The sequence below is a fragment of the Pectinophora gossypiella genome, chromosome 19 (genome assembly GCF_024362695.1).
Source record: "Pectinophora gossypiella chromosome 19, ilPecGoss1.1, whole genome shotgun sequence".
Classification (NCBI taxonomy): domain Eukaryota; kingdom Metazoa; phylum Arthropoda; class Insecta; order Lepidoptera; family Gelechiidae; genus Pectinophora; species Pectinophora gossypiella.
The window spans coordinates 5,915,621-5,934,362 of record NC_065422.1 but is presented as its reverse complement, the minus strand read 5'-3'; the positions used below and the strand labels follow the sequence as shown (position 1 = coordinate 5,934,362).

The following is an 18,742-nucleotide window of genomic DNA, read 5'->3' as shown; positions in this document are numbered from 1 at the left end:
AATGGGTAAATACCGTGTTTTAAAAGAGGACATATATTATAATAAAAAATCAATACATAAAATGAAATGGCTGTATGGGCATAGTTCCCTTTGCCTTACCCTTCGGGGAAAACCAAATCAAAAAAGAAGTTGTTGCATTTGCCGGCCTAAATAGTAGTCAAATTGTTTTTCCATCCAACATACAGATTTATTTATATTCTCTTTGCCGCGGACTTTTTGGTGGGACCGGGAACGGGAAGGTTGCTTTCTTCATTGAATAATCTAAATAATCAATACGAAGTGGTGTTTTGTGGTTAATGATCACATTAGTCGGAAAACATTCCCGATAGTATTATTAAATCGGAATATTCAATAAACAAAGTGTACCTATCTATTTTCGCTTTGCGCCGCTTACTTCGTTTGGGGTTCGGAGTAGGAGTCTGCTCCGAGGGTGGGGGCTTAGGTTTCATCATTTCATTAATCATCATCAAGAAAAAAAAACACAAGACATGGCTGTATGTTCATAGTTCCCTTTGCCTTGCCCTTTGGGAAAAAAAATAAGATAAATTTTGAAATTCTTATGTATAATAAACAAACATCACAGACATCATGACAGATCTAAAACTAAATAAAATCTTTTTTCTTTTTTCTATTTGACTTATTTATGAATTTTAATCAAGAAAACGTGATAATAAGTTCGACAGCAACCAGATTAGGTCCCCGAAACAGCCCATTTCAGGCCGCGTATATATGGAAATACTACTTCAATACGTCCCAGGCTCGTCTTTTTTTAACGTCCTCGTTATAAAAAGACGTCCTAACCTGAACTAACTAACCTAACAATAAACACCACGCGTAAATATATGTATGTCCAGAAATGCGCTGTGAGTCGTCTGGACTGGGCGCGAAAACAACATAGAATTCGATTAGGTGCTAAGTGTCCCGCATGCTATCAACAGCTGTCACTGACATACGTATGAAGTCCCGCGGATTTTATTGGAACTAAATGACAAGTCATAATAATTATATGCGGATACTGCGACATCAGCGCCGTGCTTGCGGGACGTCCTGAAGCGCTATTACATCTTTCAAACGCGATGCGACAAAGTTTGAACCTACGCAATTTAGGAAAAATCTACCTTATTATTACTGTACTGTGATCGTTATTTGTAAAATCGTACAATACATATACACAATTCTTTATACACAATATAATTATTATGACATATTGTGGACTTTTCGGTATACCTACAAAAAAGGAACAATTCAACCATACGTTGTTTTGTTATATCTCAATGGGCTCAGGCAGCGTTTTCGCCGAAAGCTCCAAGTCGGCTATATTTGTAACGATAATTATGTTTGACATTCATCATCATTTTTGAACCATTTTATACAAAAAAATACTTGTATAAATTATAAACCCTAAAGCACGCCCATGAATCACTCTACTCATTGGTGAAAACCGTATGAAAATCCGTTCAGTAGTTTTTTAGTTAGCCGCATGTTCACTGATGCGATTAATGCCTATTAGAATTTTACAAAATAAAAAATACGGAAATTACGGAAGGTACTTTAGTGCAAAGTAAATTATTGTATACTTAATTATAATATTATTGGTAAAAGTGATACTTTTTGAAAATTCCGTAACAAATAGACGGGTTCGCCAAATTCAATTGTAAAAAAAAAATACAAAAAGTAAAAACAATTAAAACATGCAGTTGGGTTTGAACCGTGAACCTTAAGAATGGCGGCTACTGCTTTACCAAATGCGCCATTTAGAAGTTAGAAGTAGACTTCAAATTATGCATCTCTTTTAATAGCTAACCTAGTTCGCATGTGTGTGTGACAGCTTCGTGTTTGTACACAAATTGAAATGACACCAACTTTTGATGCAATGTTTCAATATGATATCTTCAGTAAATACTTCAAAATTGTAGCTTAACTTAAAGATAATGTATGTAAGATTTCGCCACCTAACATTTCACTGGGTCAGAACTCAACACTAAACGAATAAATGGAAAAAAATACGAAAACTGCAGAAGTAACGCCATCTACTGACGCAGCGTTACCTAGCTGACTGAAACACATCACCTTAAATGCACACTTAACAGTCTTCCTCATATGTGTCTCACTAAGCAAAACTAGTCACTTAATATAACTACTAAACATCTTTGACTATTATATTTGATATTTCCTTTCGAGGATACGCCCGGTAATTAATAATATAACGGCCGTGTCATTAGTAATAGCAGTACTATATACTATCGTCTAAGTGCGATTGCGGATTGTCATTGAACATTTCTTTATGCAGTTTCTCGTAATATGAGAAGCAATCAATATCACTGAATGCGTAACGGTTTATCAGTCATCATGTCAGTCATATAATCTAAGATAGAGGCAGTGGTTGATACTGAGTACTTAGCAACCTTTTTAGTGGTGTTGATGGTGGGTATGTCATACATATACCAAAAGATTTGTATTTCTGCCAATGCACTTATGACTCTTAAGCTTAGGTTTTGTCTGATTACTGGGGGTTCGGTTGTTACTGCGCCGGTCTGTTGCGCCAAATATCCTCGGTTTGATTCTAGTCCGTACATTTATTTTTGAAAGCTGATATCGTGTTATAGAATTTTTCTCTACATATTTAGTTGAATCGGACGACGCTCAGTGGGTAGGCCCGCAAGGTGGACCGACGATCTGGTGAAGGTCGCGGGAAGCCGCTGGATGCGGGCAGCGCAGGACCGATCGTCGTGGAAATCCTTGGGGGAGGCCTATGCCCAGCAGTGGGCGTCGTACGGCTGATGATGATGATGATGATTTAGTTGAATTATTTTAAACAAAATGTGTCCTGGCCGTTTAGGGCTGATGATGATGATGATGATTTAGTTGAATTATTTTAAACAAAATGTGTCCTGGCCGTTTAGGGCTGATGATGATGATGATGATTTAGTTGAATTATTTTAAACAAAATGTGTCCTGGCCGTTTAGAACGATTAAAAGCGCGACCATTTATGGTCATAGAACACCAGAAAGAAAAGACTACCATTCCGATTTTCTCACATAAGTAACATTACGCATTATTTACTAATCAGCATGTTATGCTTGCCGACGTAAAGTTCACCGTCATTGGATATTAAAAACACATAAACAACAGTAGAATATTCATGACATTTTGAAGGAAGTGAGAAGTCATCTAATAGCCGTTAAGATGTTTTGTTTCTAGTGTGAAGGTCGATAGATACTTGGCGCTTGGTATATTGCAGGAAGTGTTGTGGAGAAGTAATCGTTTACCCGGTAAGCCGGTCCGGTTACTACTCACTGATGGAAGTACGTAGTCGTTACACGATTACAGGTCAGGGGTCTTTGACGGCTCAATAATAACTAGGGTTGGTGGGGTTGGTAATCCTCCTCATAATCCACACGATAGAAGAGACCTGCTTACTTTTGAAATTCTATAGTCTCCTATATATATAGTCTCCTCAGTTCGTTCGTCATACAAACAGCAGTAAGTTTTAATATCTAAAAAAAGTTACACTAACGTCACATATAGAACAAACAAGTTGTTATGTTCATCGTAATGATCGATAATTATGTGATATCATATTATGAACTCAAACTGTAGCATATGCTACTTGACAACCTAGTCAAATGAGAGAGTCTTTTTACGGAACGTCAAAACGAAAGTTTTCTTCGGAGTTTGTATGGAAATACTGTCCTGTGACGTCATCAACAACAGCGGTCAAACGTCGTACTCATTGTTACTTAATTCATAAATAAAATTCGAAAATAAGTCGCAAAGTAAAATGAGATTGATTATTGATCATCTTAGAGTGGTTTCTATTTCTAGATTAGCATTTTATAATTTATCTCTGACCCTATTGCACTTGCCTTGTAATCCTAATGCAACTCATGGGTATAGAATCCTGTACGGTTGTGGTGGTTCAATTGAAAGCATTCAGGGGTCTAAGATTAGCCTATAAGATAGCAAGATCTAAAAGTTCTTATATACATAAACTCACGCATATTTCCCACCGGAGTAAGCAGATACTATGGAATTCAATTTGCTTCAAAAGTTCCTAACTTATAATGATCACCAAATTAAGAGCCACGCTCTTGTGGGTGTAGCTTTCTCCATGCTACTTTTTTAGGGAAAATTAGGGCAGTGGTATCCCTTTTGCCTTCCGCCCCGCAGTACTCTGTTTGACGCGAGTGCGATTGAGCCCAGAGTAGTCTATTTTAAAATCCGAATTAGGGCTCCTGTCCTCCGCCTCTGAATAGTACTGACAGTTACTGCTGCCCTCTGTCAGGTTCCAGATTACAGTCCCTGTGACTTGCCCCTTCCGTCCTGCATTACCGTACCGATGGCTCCCATCTCCGCCTCTGCAACCGTTGAGGTCTTCACCCGTATCCATGGGCAAGGGTTCTACGTTATACCCCGTAGGTGCAGGTCCCTATCCGAACTCAGCCACCATCTCACTCCGGCCTCCTGAAGAAAGACGGCCCACCCCCGTGGCTAGGACGTGCCGAACTGGAATTGCCCCAGTGGAGGGCAGAGAAGATGACTGTTTCCCCCCTGAGGCCGGGTTAATGGTCTATCTAATAATCATCATCATCACCAGCCCATTAACGTCCCCACTGCAGGGGCACGGGCCTTTCCTATGGATGGATAGGGAGATCGGGCCTTAAACTACCACGCGGGCCCAGTGCGGATTGGTGGTTATTAACGACTGCTAATGCAACCGGGACCAACGGCTTAACGTGCCTTCCGAAGCACGGAGGAGATCGAGATGAAAACTTTTTTTTGTGGTCACCCATCCTATGACCGGCCTTTGCGAAAGTTGCTTAACTTCAACAATCGCAGACCGAGCGCGTTTACCGCTGCGCCACCGAGCTCTTCAACTAATAATAATAAACATAATTTTGTACCTACTCACTAAGGCACAATTTGAAGCAGCTTTCAAACTAAGAATATTGTACAACTTAGCAGTTGTTTTGTTAGTACATCTCTACTATGCAAGTCATCTGTGTACTTAGATGGTGTTTTGTTTACGCTAATATTTAGTATGTATGGGAACGTGATAACAGTCACGGATGTCAGTTAATAGTAACAATCATAATGATTATATCACCTTTCAATGGGTGTTGTTATTGGCCGTAATATCCAGATATTTATTATAATAGTTATTTATTATAATTATAATAGAGTGTGATGTATGAGAACATCAACTTGACCTGTTTGGCCTATGACGTCCTTTGCTTATTAGGTCTCTGATTGTCCTGTTAACACTATTGTAATGTCGATGTGGAATAATGCTGTTGATATTTTATTAACTATTATTATTTATATACATATATGATACGTGATGTTTCGATGTAATGGGGGATATTTCCGTTCGAGTTAGTTTTGGAAATAACTTTTTAATCGCCTCGGATCTGGGTCACACCCCAGACATTCCATATAGTAATCTCATTCTTACCATGTCGCCTTACCGCGTGAGTGCGAGTGAGACACATACAGTCAGCGCGGCCTCCCCCTTTTTCGTTAGCGGCTTACGGCCATTAAGAATAAAGGCGGTAAAACCTAGAGGGGGTGAGGTTGGCGCACGAATGAATTGGTGCGGGGCGGAGATTTACAGTTATGTATGTCTGGGTGGATTTCAATTACCCTCAGTCAGTCGAATAAGCATTCATCGAACTACTAACATTCGAATTAAAGTTACAGACCCCAGTGGAGCAGCGTATAGGTGTATGATTCTTTCCATCTTCATTCGATAAAACCCTGTGCTTATGCTCAGCGGAACAAATATTGGCTTTTGAGTTTTTATCTTCTGCTATTTTGAAGTAGATAACGGTGTGGAAATTGCACGTTTAACATAAATTTAAGAGTACCTGTCATTTTTTGTCTCCAAGTGTAAGAAAAGGACGAACGTATAGGATATTTATGATATGTTTATAAGATAAATAGCCTATTCATTTTATTAGAAATAATGTTTTTATTATAGGGAAAACATTTAAAGTTATCTATATTATAAGCGTCTGATGTTTGTGTTCGATGTTTTAGGTAATTATTGACATTCGAGAGGAATGTTATACAACACAACAGAGGCTTTATTCTATGTTATCGCGTAAATATGTAGGTATTTAGTATTTTTTGCTACTTATGCACATAAATATTTTTCGATTCTTGAAAATTTTTCTGACCATTTTCCTCATACGTTTACCCCTAAGTTTTTTCTTTTTCTTAATAAACAATATTTTGAACTGGTTACCATGTATAGTAAACAAAACAGCGATTACGCCGGTCCGTTTTTGGCGTCAACGTTTCGAGACGTCTGCATACTTCGTTTTATACTCCAAAGGTATTTGGAATACGACCACTGGAGACTGGGGCCTTATATAGGGTGTTACTTGACATATACAGCCTTCATTCTTCCCTCTTTTGTGGGCACAGGAATCCCTTATTAAGGGGAATCCGAAAGTAGTTTTGTTTTCTTGACGTGACTTATTTGAAGTTTGGCTCAGATGGCATTGTTTACTTGGCCGGACAAATGGGGAGCGCTGAGGGCTCAGGTGTAGTGGGAATGTTACCCTACCATGTTATTTCACTGTAAATTGGGGGAGAAACGTCCTCCCGATCTTTAAAATAAATAAATTTCCAAACAAGCTGGGCCCTATCCATAACATAAACTGCCTATATACGTCCCACTGCTGGGCACAGGCCTCCCCTCAATCAACCGGAGGGGGTATGGAGCATACTCCACCACGCTGCTCCACTGCGGGTTGGTGGATGTGTTGTTACGGCTAATAGCCGGGACCAACGGCTTAACGTGCCCTCCGAAGCACGGAATATATAGGCCCTATCCATACGAACACATAAATATGTAACTAATAACTATGTAAACAGAGGAAAAAAAAATAACGAAAGAAATGCGTGAACTAATCTACAAAACTAGTTTCATTTTGAAATAACCGAGATTATTTTGTTTGTTTGATGTATTCATTCTTTTTCTATTTCGCTTTTCAAGGAAGTTGATAACGTGTTTAATGTAAATACTTGGTGTAAGGAAAATAAATATTTATTTAATAGAATCTAAAAGCAACAAATGCGAAATGTAAAGAAAGAAATGCGTTTCGGAGATATGTGACCTAACCTGAATTGGGCTGGTTTTCCCTTCGCGGGTCGGAAGGTCAGACTGGCAGTCGCTTCTGTAAAAAACCGGACCTGTCAAATCTTCAGATTAAATGACCGTACTCTGTGAAAACGGGGTGATGATGAATCTAAATGTAACGCTGCATCAGAATTTGTTTATTGGTGTTTCTTTAATAAAATATGAAAAGCGGTTATGTATAAGCTTTTAAAACATACTGGATGTAAATTATTTGACTATCCGATTCGGCAAAAATATATTTCGATGACCGATTAGCTTAATTTAATTTGAGTAGTGAGCCTCCAAAGTAAGACACCGGGGATATATACCTATAGGTTAGTAAGGTGTAGGTCTGTATTTACAATCTATTAGTTATATAGCTTATTATTACTTAAGGAACTTACAACCCAGACAACCTTAATTATTTGAGTACAAACATTAGTTTAATTCGTTTACTGCTTTGAGTTTTAGTAAACGCAAATTGTATTCATAATAATTTTATTATGAATATACTAAAACACTACACCATCTAAAATCCACTCCACTCTATATATTGCCGCTAAGCTGCAAAAAATAACGACGCGTCCATTCGAAGTGTACAAGAACAGTTTTAAGATGTTGCGCAAGCGACTGTTTGTATGAGAAGTCGTCGACTCGTCCTCGGAAGGTCGCCTCAGAACGGGATCCGGACATTTGCATAATTTGCTCTCAAATTTTCCTTCAAATTAATTATACTATTTTTCTCAATCCCGGATCTGTTTTTTAGGATACCCACTTGTTTTGGCTTAGCTTTCTAGATTGTATGTGATAAATGACGGGTATTTAGAATAGGAATATCCGCTTCTTTAAAGAGATCCTTTTGCCAAGCGTAAACAACATAGTTATACATTTCATTGAGCTATTATTTTGAAAGATTAATCCAAACGTTTTAATTCTTTGCACTTCTGTCTAGGATATATTTTGTGATGGTTATATAAATAGTGCTTTGTTCAATTGCAAAACTAATAAAAAAAAAAATATTGTCATCCGATCTCGTCGGCAGTAGGTTTTACCGTGAACATAAAAAAAAAGTTCTTGGAATGAAATATAAGCTTCTGGGACGTACGTGAAGGCATCTACTTCTATAACGGGAGTGTACGGTGTAGGGTCGGATATGTTTTTATTATTTTTCTCGGAATGTCTTTTCTTTTTTTACTCGTGTAGCACATACATTCCACGACAGGACGGCGCTTGGTTGAGTTGTGTGGGTACACCTTTATTGTGACCACTTGATAACTTTGGCGCCCCTACTGCCCCCTACCAAAGTCACAAACACATGACCGTGAACTCGAAATAATTCTAGAAACAGTTTAATAATAGCCTATAAATAGAATTTCGTTATGAGACTGTTGTATAACTTATTGTTTATATAACAGTTATGTCAATATTAAATTTATCTTGATGCAAGCTTGTTTTGATCAAAATTATGGTAAAAAAAGCAAATACATCATGCTAATAATCGTATTTACAACTGATTATTTATTTATATATCAGTATTTATCAACGATTTTAAATTACATTATTTCTCAAACGAGGCTCATCTCGCTCAGGAATGTCTTATAAAGGAAACGCAAGGCGTTTGCAGAATGGTGTAAATTGCAAAAGTTTTATAATGGAAATCTTAATATAAAATACTCGTGAAACAGCAATAGCCACCACAGAATGCGGCAGCACTGCAACTGATTGCGCAAGAGTTGCATTGAATTAAAATTATTGGCTTAGGTTTAGTTTCGTCAATTTGTGAAAACACTGTTACAGAATTTGTAAAGGGTAAACTGGTAAGCCCTAATTCGTTCCACGCTAATCTTTATGAAATTTTATTTCTTTATTTACTGAAATAATTATTTATAAATACAACATTTCGTAGTACTTATTTTACATCTATAAAAAGGGGCATACACCTATAACGGAACTGAAGTAATTGTAAATACAAATCACCTAGTAATATGCGTAGAATTATCGGCCATTGACCCGCGCTAGTAGTCGTTAAGACAAGTTAAAGTTCTTCAGGCGACTTAAAGGCATTGATATATGGCTCAGCTTCTAGCTCAAGTACCGCATCTAACCCGTACCATTATAACATCAGTACAATGATGTCTATAGACGATTAAAAAGAAGATGTTAAAGAATATTTCGTGGTAAGGCCGTGACCAGCGCCGGCGCCGGTAATTCGCTCGGTCCTCTTAAATTATGTAATCGAATATTCATGACGCCTTTTTGCTCCAATTCTTTTTTTATACGTCTTTATCGAGCACGCAAAGATCGTATTGATATTAGACATGATAACACTAACTCTTGCTCTTGTTTTAACGTTAAGTAACGTTATTGTTTCCGGTTAAATTTTTCGCTGTTTGTAATTGTAACTTACTAATGGACCAGTTATCGGAATTACATTCATTGTGATTTTATTCTTCGATAACCTTATTGCCTTTAACAAGAGAAGTTGTTTATTGTTAGGAATTTGATACTCGTTACGTAAGTGTCACGTTTGATATCGTAATAATGGTTGTTATTTGGATCGCATAATCGATCGTGTTATAGCCGAATAGATCGATCGCGATTATCATGATAATATTCGAATGTGTAACATTAATTTTAAGTATAATTTTATTTTTATCTTTTTATTAACATTTTCAGTGTGTCTAGCTAGAAGTTTATGACACCCATTTTTTGCGTCGTTGGCGCCATAGTCTAGTTTGTTAATTTATTGTTTTTTTTTTTAAATATACATTTTATTCACATCATTCCACGTGTTGTTTTATCGCGCAATTAATATGATCTGACGGGAAAATACTGATGTTTACATAAAGGTCTTTTATTTGATATTTATGAGGTCCAAAATTCCAAATATTTGGATGACGGATGTGTCAGCTATAAATGAATGATTTGACAAAAAAGTTTGAATGACGTTCACAAGTTCGTTAATTAATTAATGAATGATAATAGTTAGGTATGTGAGCACTGTACGTAGTAAGAAAATAGAAAACCCTTCGAAATAAACTATGTGGTGAGTGACATAGCCATGTCTTTAATTCTTCACTGGAACTTAATATTCTTCAATATTTTTTTTTATTCTTCAGTACACAACACAAGCTCACGATTATATCCCAATTGGGGTAGTCAGAGGTACATCCATCGCAAGATGAACAAAGTACCCACGCCTCACCGAGCTTTTTGTTAGACCAACGCGTGTCGTATCGCCGTCTACAATGGTCGAGCCAACAGTATTAGTGAATAAGTGCACTTAAGATCAATTAATAAGTCATTGGTGCAAGTCTGAGAAGGAACACAGTGACTTTATTTTTCAAAATTGTTTTTTTTTTGTTTCAGGTAAGTTTAAATTTCAAAACCATCTACCACAGCTGCAGAACAAGGTAGGTGACGCGAAACAAATATTTCACGCTGATGTGAAGAAAACAAGACAAAAAACTATTTTGCATTCTGTACAGTGAATCATTTATTTAATCCGGCATATTAACATATAGGTTACAAGTGTGTTATATTTTAAACATACCTTATGAACATTTTTTATTAAAAAGCTTGGAATTCCCTATTACTACATACGACATACGAAAACAAAAAATATGTCATAAAAGTTTTGTCCTTTACTATATTTCGTGGCTATGGACAAACTAAAAGTGCTTTATTTTTGTAAAAAAAAGTTTATTTTTAATTATGGTCCGCCTTTTTGACCTTGAATAAATATCATAAAAGTCTTGAGAAAAAATCTTCATTAGCTACAAATTGACGTCTTCAGATGAATGCATTACATTGAATCCAATTATTCAATTAATGTAAACTTCACATTGAATTGTTTGACGGCGTTCGCAGTATGATACATTTAATTCAATTGTCAGATTTACTTTTCTCATGCATTGCAGTGTTGCAATTCGAACCTCGTTCTAATTAACTTTTGGCGAGTATTTTAGCACATCTCAGTATGTTAGCACCGTGAGCAACTGAAGCCACATAGGAAAAACACTACCAGTAGATCAGCTTTAAAAAAAAAACTTACTACCACTGAATTTTTGATAAAGGTATTTTTGATATAGTATTATTTTATTTGAGACTACGTTCAACAAACGTTCTACTACTAACGTTTTAGATGTCGATACAAGCAACAAACATTAGCAGAAAAACTTGATTAAAAATTAATTATGACTGATATTTTTTATCAACGCGCATCGCCTTTTCTCCCCGTCTTTTTTTTTTACATTCAGGACTTGCTACTAAGCTTGTTCATTTTAAATGAGACGACTTTTTAAAGCATTAAAAAATTGTTTTAATAATTTTCGTGGAATTGTGTGACGGTGACGTTTTCGATGTAATTTTATCCCCATTCATTTTATTTCGTGTGATTTAAATGATGGCCGGTCTGTACATGATCTATACGCGCCGATATTCAGTAGTAGTAGTTTTATATATTAAGTAGGCAGACATCGACCCACTGATATTTGCTACACTATGTCGTTGTTACGCAACATATTAACACTACGGGTTCTGGCCCTTCTGGTCCAGTTTTCGGACCTCAGATTTATTGTGATGCAAATCAATATGCATATTTATTACAAAATCAACTTTTAAAAGGTTCCTCCAAGTCATGCTTAATTTATTTATTTTAATTTATGTAAACTCAATAACAAAGGGAACCGTTGCGTTGTGCCTTTTGGTTTGAAAAGCAAAATTTGTTGGAATTATCCTCACAGGACAGGAATGATCATTTCCAAGAGAAACTATAATATTAACGACAACCATAACAACCAACTTTATTATAAGATTAATGATTACCTAAATAATAAAATGTCTGGTATTAAAAATATGTTCCTCTAAGTTTAATAACTTGTATATATTGATTTAAAACATGTGTGGCTGCTGCAGTTTAGTGTCATTTCTTTTCTGAAGTTGAAGGTTTTACATCTTGAATGTATCTTATCTCAAGAAATGACATGAAGAAAAATTTCATTTGACCAGGCTGTATGGCTATGTTCCTTTGCCTGTTCCTTCTCGGGGAAAATTTAACCAAAAAAAAAAATCTATGATAATAATGAATACACGTCTGTTTTGTAGACGATGTTCAAACCTTTTGTATCTGTACAAAGTAACTATTAACTGACATTTATTATGTTATTCTATTATTTAGGGATCCACGTCTAATGAACCGTAATCATTTGATGACTTACGATTTATAGTAGGTAATTATTAGTCATCAATTCAACATAGATTTTCAAAAAAATAATACATTGATTTGGTAGACTGAAAAGATATACTATACCTACAACTATGTACACTACTGATACTGATATCAACTTATAGCAACATTATTCTACATAAATGACTATTAGTATCAAAGCTGTTTTGTAATATTTTATCAAAGTTTCCGTTAATATATTAAGTCAGTATACTAAGTCACTTTTTTGTAAACAATAACCATAATGTTTTTTTTTCAGTGTATGTTGTTTTGATATATGTTTTATTGCCTGTTATTGCAGGTGCTAACCAGTGTAGGCGTTATAAAACTCTGACATAATACTTAATTGATTTTGAATCCTACGTTTTTACGAGTCATAATTAAAATCCGTTTGCCATTCTAGTGGTCTCAGAAATTTGTTTTTGTTTTTCTAACCGAGTTTGGCAATTTGGCATGCGTTGTTTTTATCGTAAAAATTGTCTTCGGTGTTCTATTTTTTTATTTGTTTGTCATGCAAATGATATTATTTTTCATACTGAGTAACAATCCTTGCAGATATATTGTATTAATGAGGTACAATATAATTGTCGTTATAATGCAAACAACAAAAACATTTATTTAGCTACTAATAGGTGTAAAGGCAGCTTATAAGGTACTAGACACCTGTTTAATATTTATGAACTTTATGACATCTATTAGCCGTAAAACACCTCCACCAACCCGCAGTGGAGCAGCGTGGTGGAGTATGCTCCATACCCCCTCCGGTTGATTGAGAGGAGGCCTGTGCCCAGCAGTGGGACGTATATAGGTAGGCAGTTTATATAATATGTAAGACATCTTTAGTAGAAATAAATAAACGTATAGTGCTGGCAAATGTTAATAGTATTTTATGCAACAGTTGTATAAGAAGGGTCAAAAAATGCGAGTGGCGTGAGTTGCGATGTGAGCCTTGGCGAACATCGCAATAAGAGACGCCACGAGCATTTTTTGACCTAGTTATACAACGTTGCATACAATACTTTTTCTACGACGACGTAATTTTAAACGAAACACAAAAAAATTCCAATTTATTTTCCAACGCGCGGGAAAATGGCGGCAAATGTATACTTTTTTTTTATAGTATATCTATGGCACCAAACAAAGTAAAGGTGCCAGTTTCCAGGTCAAAAAAAAAAACAACAACAATGCTTTTTTGGCGACATTATAGTACAGTTACACTTTGTAAACAATGCTTTTATAGGCCATAGAGCGTACACTTTTTCAAAGAGTTTAATTATGTATGTACTTATATTAGACTTTTTGGTTATTTAAATGCCAGATTAAAGTAGAGGAGTAGAAAAAATCTATTTGTAAGCTGCAACTCTATATTTAGCTTCTGATAATTTGTCTACATACAAATACGTAAACGTCTGCACAAATTTTTGGTCTGACGCCATGATGAGAGACATCATCCTTGAAATATCGGAAAAAGAACAAAAGCTTTGATTATTCCAGAAGCATATTATCTTGTGAAAATCTTCTTATGCGACATTTAAGTCCTGATGATGGATGTGGCATTAAATACCAAGTTGATGTCATAGCCCAGATGCGGTGTCATATCGACATGATCTGCCCTACAAGTCTTTGTAACATTAAGCTTTAATGATAGTTATAAACCGGTATACTTAACGGCTGTTAGTTTTATTGTGTTGTCATTAACATCTTAGAGTTCTGTGCAAGTCATTGCTGCTTATTATACAGAAAAAAAATATAGGTAATATAGAATGAAAGAAAATAGATATATAGTTAAGAAATAACGTTGGGATAGGCCGAGTCTTAAAAGGAAAATATTTTAGTTTTAACTCGTATTTTTACACATGATCCAATACAATACATCCTAAGTTACCGGCCCGTCGTCGGATGCAATGCGTTCGTAATATTGTTTAAGGATCAACAAATAATAACAAATATAACAAAAAAAGTTCTATAATTAATATTGAAACTAAATAAAAATCCTAGGCACAAAGTGGTTATTGTTGTCGGCCGCACCCAGCAAGTTAAACCAATTTCTTTAGTCGTGCTCTAGTCCAGAGTTTCTCACCTCGCAATGCCCTTGCGCATTATTCATAACGGACTAAAAGACCAAGGTCATCGCACTGTCGAGATTGCGGATTTCGCGCAGGTCCGGCCGAACCACCACGAGAAAACGTATAAAATGCAAACGACTGGGATGTACGCGGATCCCACCGAGACGCGGCGCCATTATAAAAAAAAGCAATCGGGTTACTTTTGCGCTCAATTTATGGCGAGTAAATTCGCTCCCGGTATTACGCGATTGATTTTTGGACGGAATAAGTGATTTTTAAAATATTGCAAGCTTTCTTAAGTCTTGCAGTCTTTGAGAATGCAATGCCGTTACAGAGCTAAAATTAGCCACATGGCTATTTAGTTACGTACGACACGTTCGGAAATATCTTTTAACTAGAAAGACTGGCTATTCCTGACAAGTTTCTCATATTTTGCGGAATACCGAAATGAATTACATACATATGTTTTTAATTTTATTACTAGACTCTTTTCACTTCTAGTGTCTGGTAATTAGTGTTAATTGAACGTGGTGCTGTATAGTAATGTAAAAAAAATAATCAGACTAGTTATGCAACGGACGCCGTGCACGCTTCCCGCGGACATACCCTCATCTAGAAAGTAGACTGGACTTAGAAAACGCAAGTCAAATAGCCAAGGGAAAGGGATCATTTTACTGCAATATCCGTTCTGAGACACGCCTTTGATATTTATTTGGACCGCAATTCTGTTGCGGTGTAAGTTGATATACAACTTCCTACTCTATTATATAGTTTTGTTTAATTGAAACATTAAAAGCTTTCTTAGAACGCTTGCTCCCGAGGCTAAGGCTAGGGCGTCTGTTTAGTGAATAGGAAGAAATAACAATCCAATACATGTCCTGGTGCATGTCGGGGAAAAACGCACCTTCTGCGACCGCAGATCTAAAACTGTGGTATTATGGGTTTGCGTAAAGTACCACTCACGCTCGAAGCGTTTACTCATCTGATAGTATTCTGACATGTGACGTGATGCGATGACCCCCAAGATGGCAGTCGACCTGAGGCACGTGTCATACTGACATACTTACACAAATATGCAAATTGGATTTTTATTGAGACTGAGAATGTTGCTTTACCTGTCATCGATCATGTTTAATCATCGGCTATTTCCAATGTGTACGTATTCTTAAAATATTGCATTACTATGTTGTGCTGCTTTTTCTTCCACGTGTATTGCCACTTTTATTAAATTCTACAATATTACCATCTGTTTGTCTAACTATTGGTGTCCCTTATTTTGACATTGACATTGTTCGGAGATTACGCGTTAGTTTCATGTTTTCGAAGCCCACAATTCAATATTCAGGCGACGTCGCGATGTTATGCTAATAAGAAATGTAAAATATGCCGAAAAGAGCGGTCATCTCCGCATTCCGCGAGAGACTTGCGCTTGCGATGCCGGTCGGACGCCGGCGCGGCGCGGAATTCCCGCCAGATTCGACGTTAACAATAAGACACACAACATACAAAAAATGACCTTACCACAATCGGACGATGACACACTATCGCTAAAAACGGAAAAAAATAAAGCCGTGAAAGCCTGCACAACCTAATTTAGACTTTTCGTAAAGGCAACTAAGTAGGAAATTTATACGGTGCTTCATTGGCGCCAAGTAGAGACCGGCAAAAAACACAACACTCTGTTACGGATTTAGTATAGTATTATTACAGCGAATCTGATTAATGGCGAACGTTTATAAACAAGTCGTTAAAACTTAGTATATGCGGGACTTCAAAATTAGCATAACAATATTAAAATAATTTGGAGAAGATGGCCTTTGTGGCACCAAATAAAGAAGTCGATAATGGGTTTTTACTATAATTTGGCGCCTATTGTTGTGACTGCTTGAAAGTTATTGATTTTGAGAATCCTCATTACTAAGAGACGCCTACGGCTAATCAGGTTTTATATGCTACTTATAATTTTATATTCATGATATTCACTAATAATACGTTACAGAATAGCTATTACAAAGGTTGGATAGTCACAACGGAACCACGGTGAGTGGCGCCACACGCCTTGCCCTTGGCACAGGCCTTATTGTTGACAACACCTAATGATTGATTCGGCAATAACACAACACGACATCAGAAACGGAACTACTTCCTGCCAATAACTTTACCAAATTACCAATTTGTGCCACAACAAAGAAACATAATTAAACCAATAAAGCAAAAGATTCACTCTCTATGCATTGTTTGCTATTGTGTGTAATGAAAATTGTGTTTTTATCTTGATCAGTAATTGTGGATAAGGCGCACAGATTGGTGGGGCAGAGCAGAGAAATGCCCACATCGATAAAATTAGCGCTACTGGAAGAACTGTAACATAATATTTAAAAATTACTATTGTTGTCCAAATAGTTATAGTGATAACAAGGACAATATTCAAATGCAGTGTATAGTCTCATAGACGACGTTGGAGATATCATCAACAAAAAGGAGACAGGTGTAGAAAATGCCGATGTTAAAGGAAGACACTAATAGATTTGTTATGACATCTGTTCAGGTTGAAATTGAATTTTGTTTAGCATCATTTCCAGATGTTCAAAGATCTTGGCACTGGGTGTACAGTGTTCACACGGGAAGGCCCGGCTGCATCGAAACAATGCTCCGGCCTCGACACTGACAATGAGATTATGACGCTTTCCACTTTCCCGCTCCTTCCCACACAGCCCAATGAAAAGCGCACAACTTAATTATACCACTTATGTACCCCAGTATGAAAGCAATCTAATATGCGCGAAGATTCTCGGGACAATATAGATGGGATCAAAATGGATAGGTGAAAATTAGATGGTAACTATCGTGATAATTTGAGGTGTCTTGATCTAATTTGTGTTATTTAGAAACGAAAATTATACGTTTATTCAGCTCAAATATTTGGCGTTATTATCTGTATAGTAAAGCAGCGATATTAAAAAGAAAGTGGGAATTAAGTGAAAACAAAAAGAACTTTTGTGTAAATTAAATGGATTCTAAATATAAAACAAACGCTACAATGACGAAGAAATAGGAAATGATTGTTATTTCTTTGATTCACCAGAAGCTATTCAAAACAGTTCACAATCAGCATCATAAAAACATACACAGTTGTAAATCTGAGACCATTAACGATATCAATCTTCATTCTAGGAAGGCTTTAGTATGAGAAAAATTTCTCCCCAGGCGTTTTAATGTCGACAGTGTTTATATGGCGAGAATGTAAATGTGCAAAAGATATCATAGCCAACCACCACTTAGTCTAAACGGCGGAGACATCAGTCAACCGTGCAACCGTGCCAAATATGCTGCGGTTTCACTCGGACCTCGTCTTCAGGCTATGCCACTTTCTGATTTATTTACAAAGTCGTTTTGTTTATTGACCACTGTTGTAAGCATAGTGCTTTCCAATACTTAAACGTCGTCAGAATATTTTTTCTTTAAGAAATATACAATCGATCATAAAGCTTATACCGTTTGCATGTATCTACCGAGTATTTTGAACGGGTAAAGAGTATTCAATCATGCACTCCACGCATTCTTAGTTTTTCTCCAATCAGCATGTAAGTTGAGTCAGGTTTCGACACCTAATCACGGGGCGAACAGCAGCAACTGCACATTTTCCCGGTTTGTTCTGTTACGCGACTAATAGTATGTTATATGCTGTGTAATCTGTACAGCACAGGGTTTCTTGTAGTTGCATTTATGCAATCACTGGTTTTCCGTGACGTTCCAATGTGCTGATATCAAGACTGCATAAACCATATCACTTGTATATTGATCACTGTATAACATGCATACTTATATATAAACGTATTATAAATAGCATGATCTAGGCATTCTCATATTCCATGTTTGAATATCACGTTTTATAATATTCCATAATGATTTGTAGCTTCATTAGTGTATGACAACCTTGGAAAGATCCATTAGGTACAATAGAAAAATAAGTTGAAAAAACAAGAGGTACACAATTTTGCACAGTAAATCAATATATTCATTTCAGATTAACATGGTGCTTCGTCTACGAATATTTTATAAATTACATGTTTTGTATTATACCTGAGGGGAAATCCATGCTCGAAAGAAGATTATCCGTGTTGTATATAATTTACTTTTTTATGCTTCTCAACTTTTTTCTCGAATCGTGACTCGTCTCTCGATAGCATATTAATGTTCTATGTCAAGTTCAACATGTCACGTTTTAGTACGGGTTTAGCTATACATTTTATTGCTCCACATATACACATTTAACATTACAATGGTCAACAATCACCAAAGGTCATCCAATTGTTAAATAA

General features: G+C 36.3%; 1 protein-coding gene across 1 annotated transcript in view; it reads left to right on the top strand.

Annotated features, from left to right (window-relative positions):
* Positions 1 to 18,742, top strand: part of LOC126375456 (N-alpha-acetyltransferase 15, NatA auxiliary subunit) — a 104,410-nt gene that overhangs the window by 24,114 nt on the left and 61,554 nt on the right. The window lies entirely within an intron of this gene.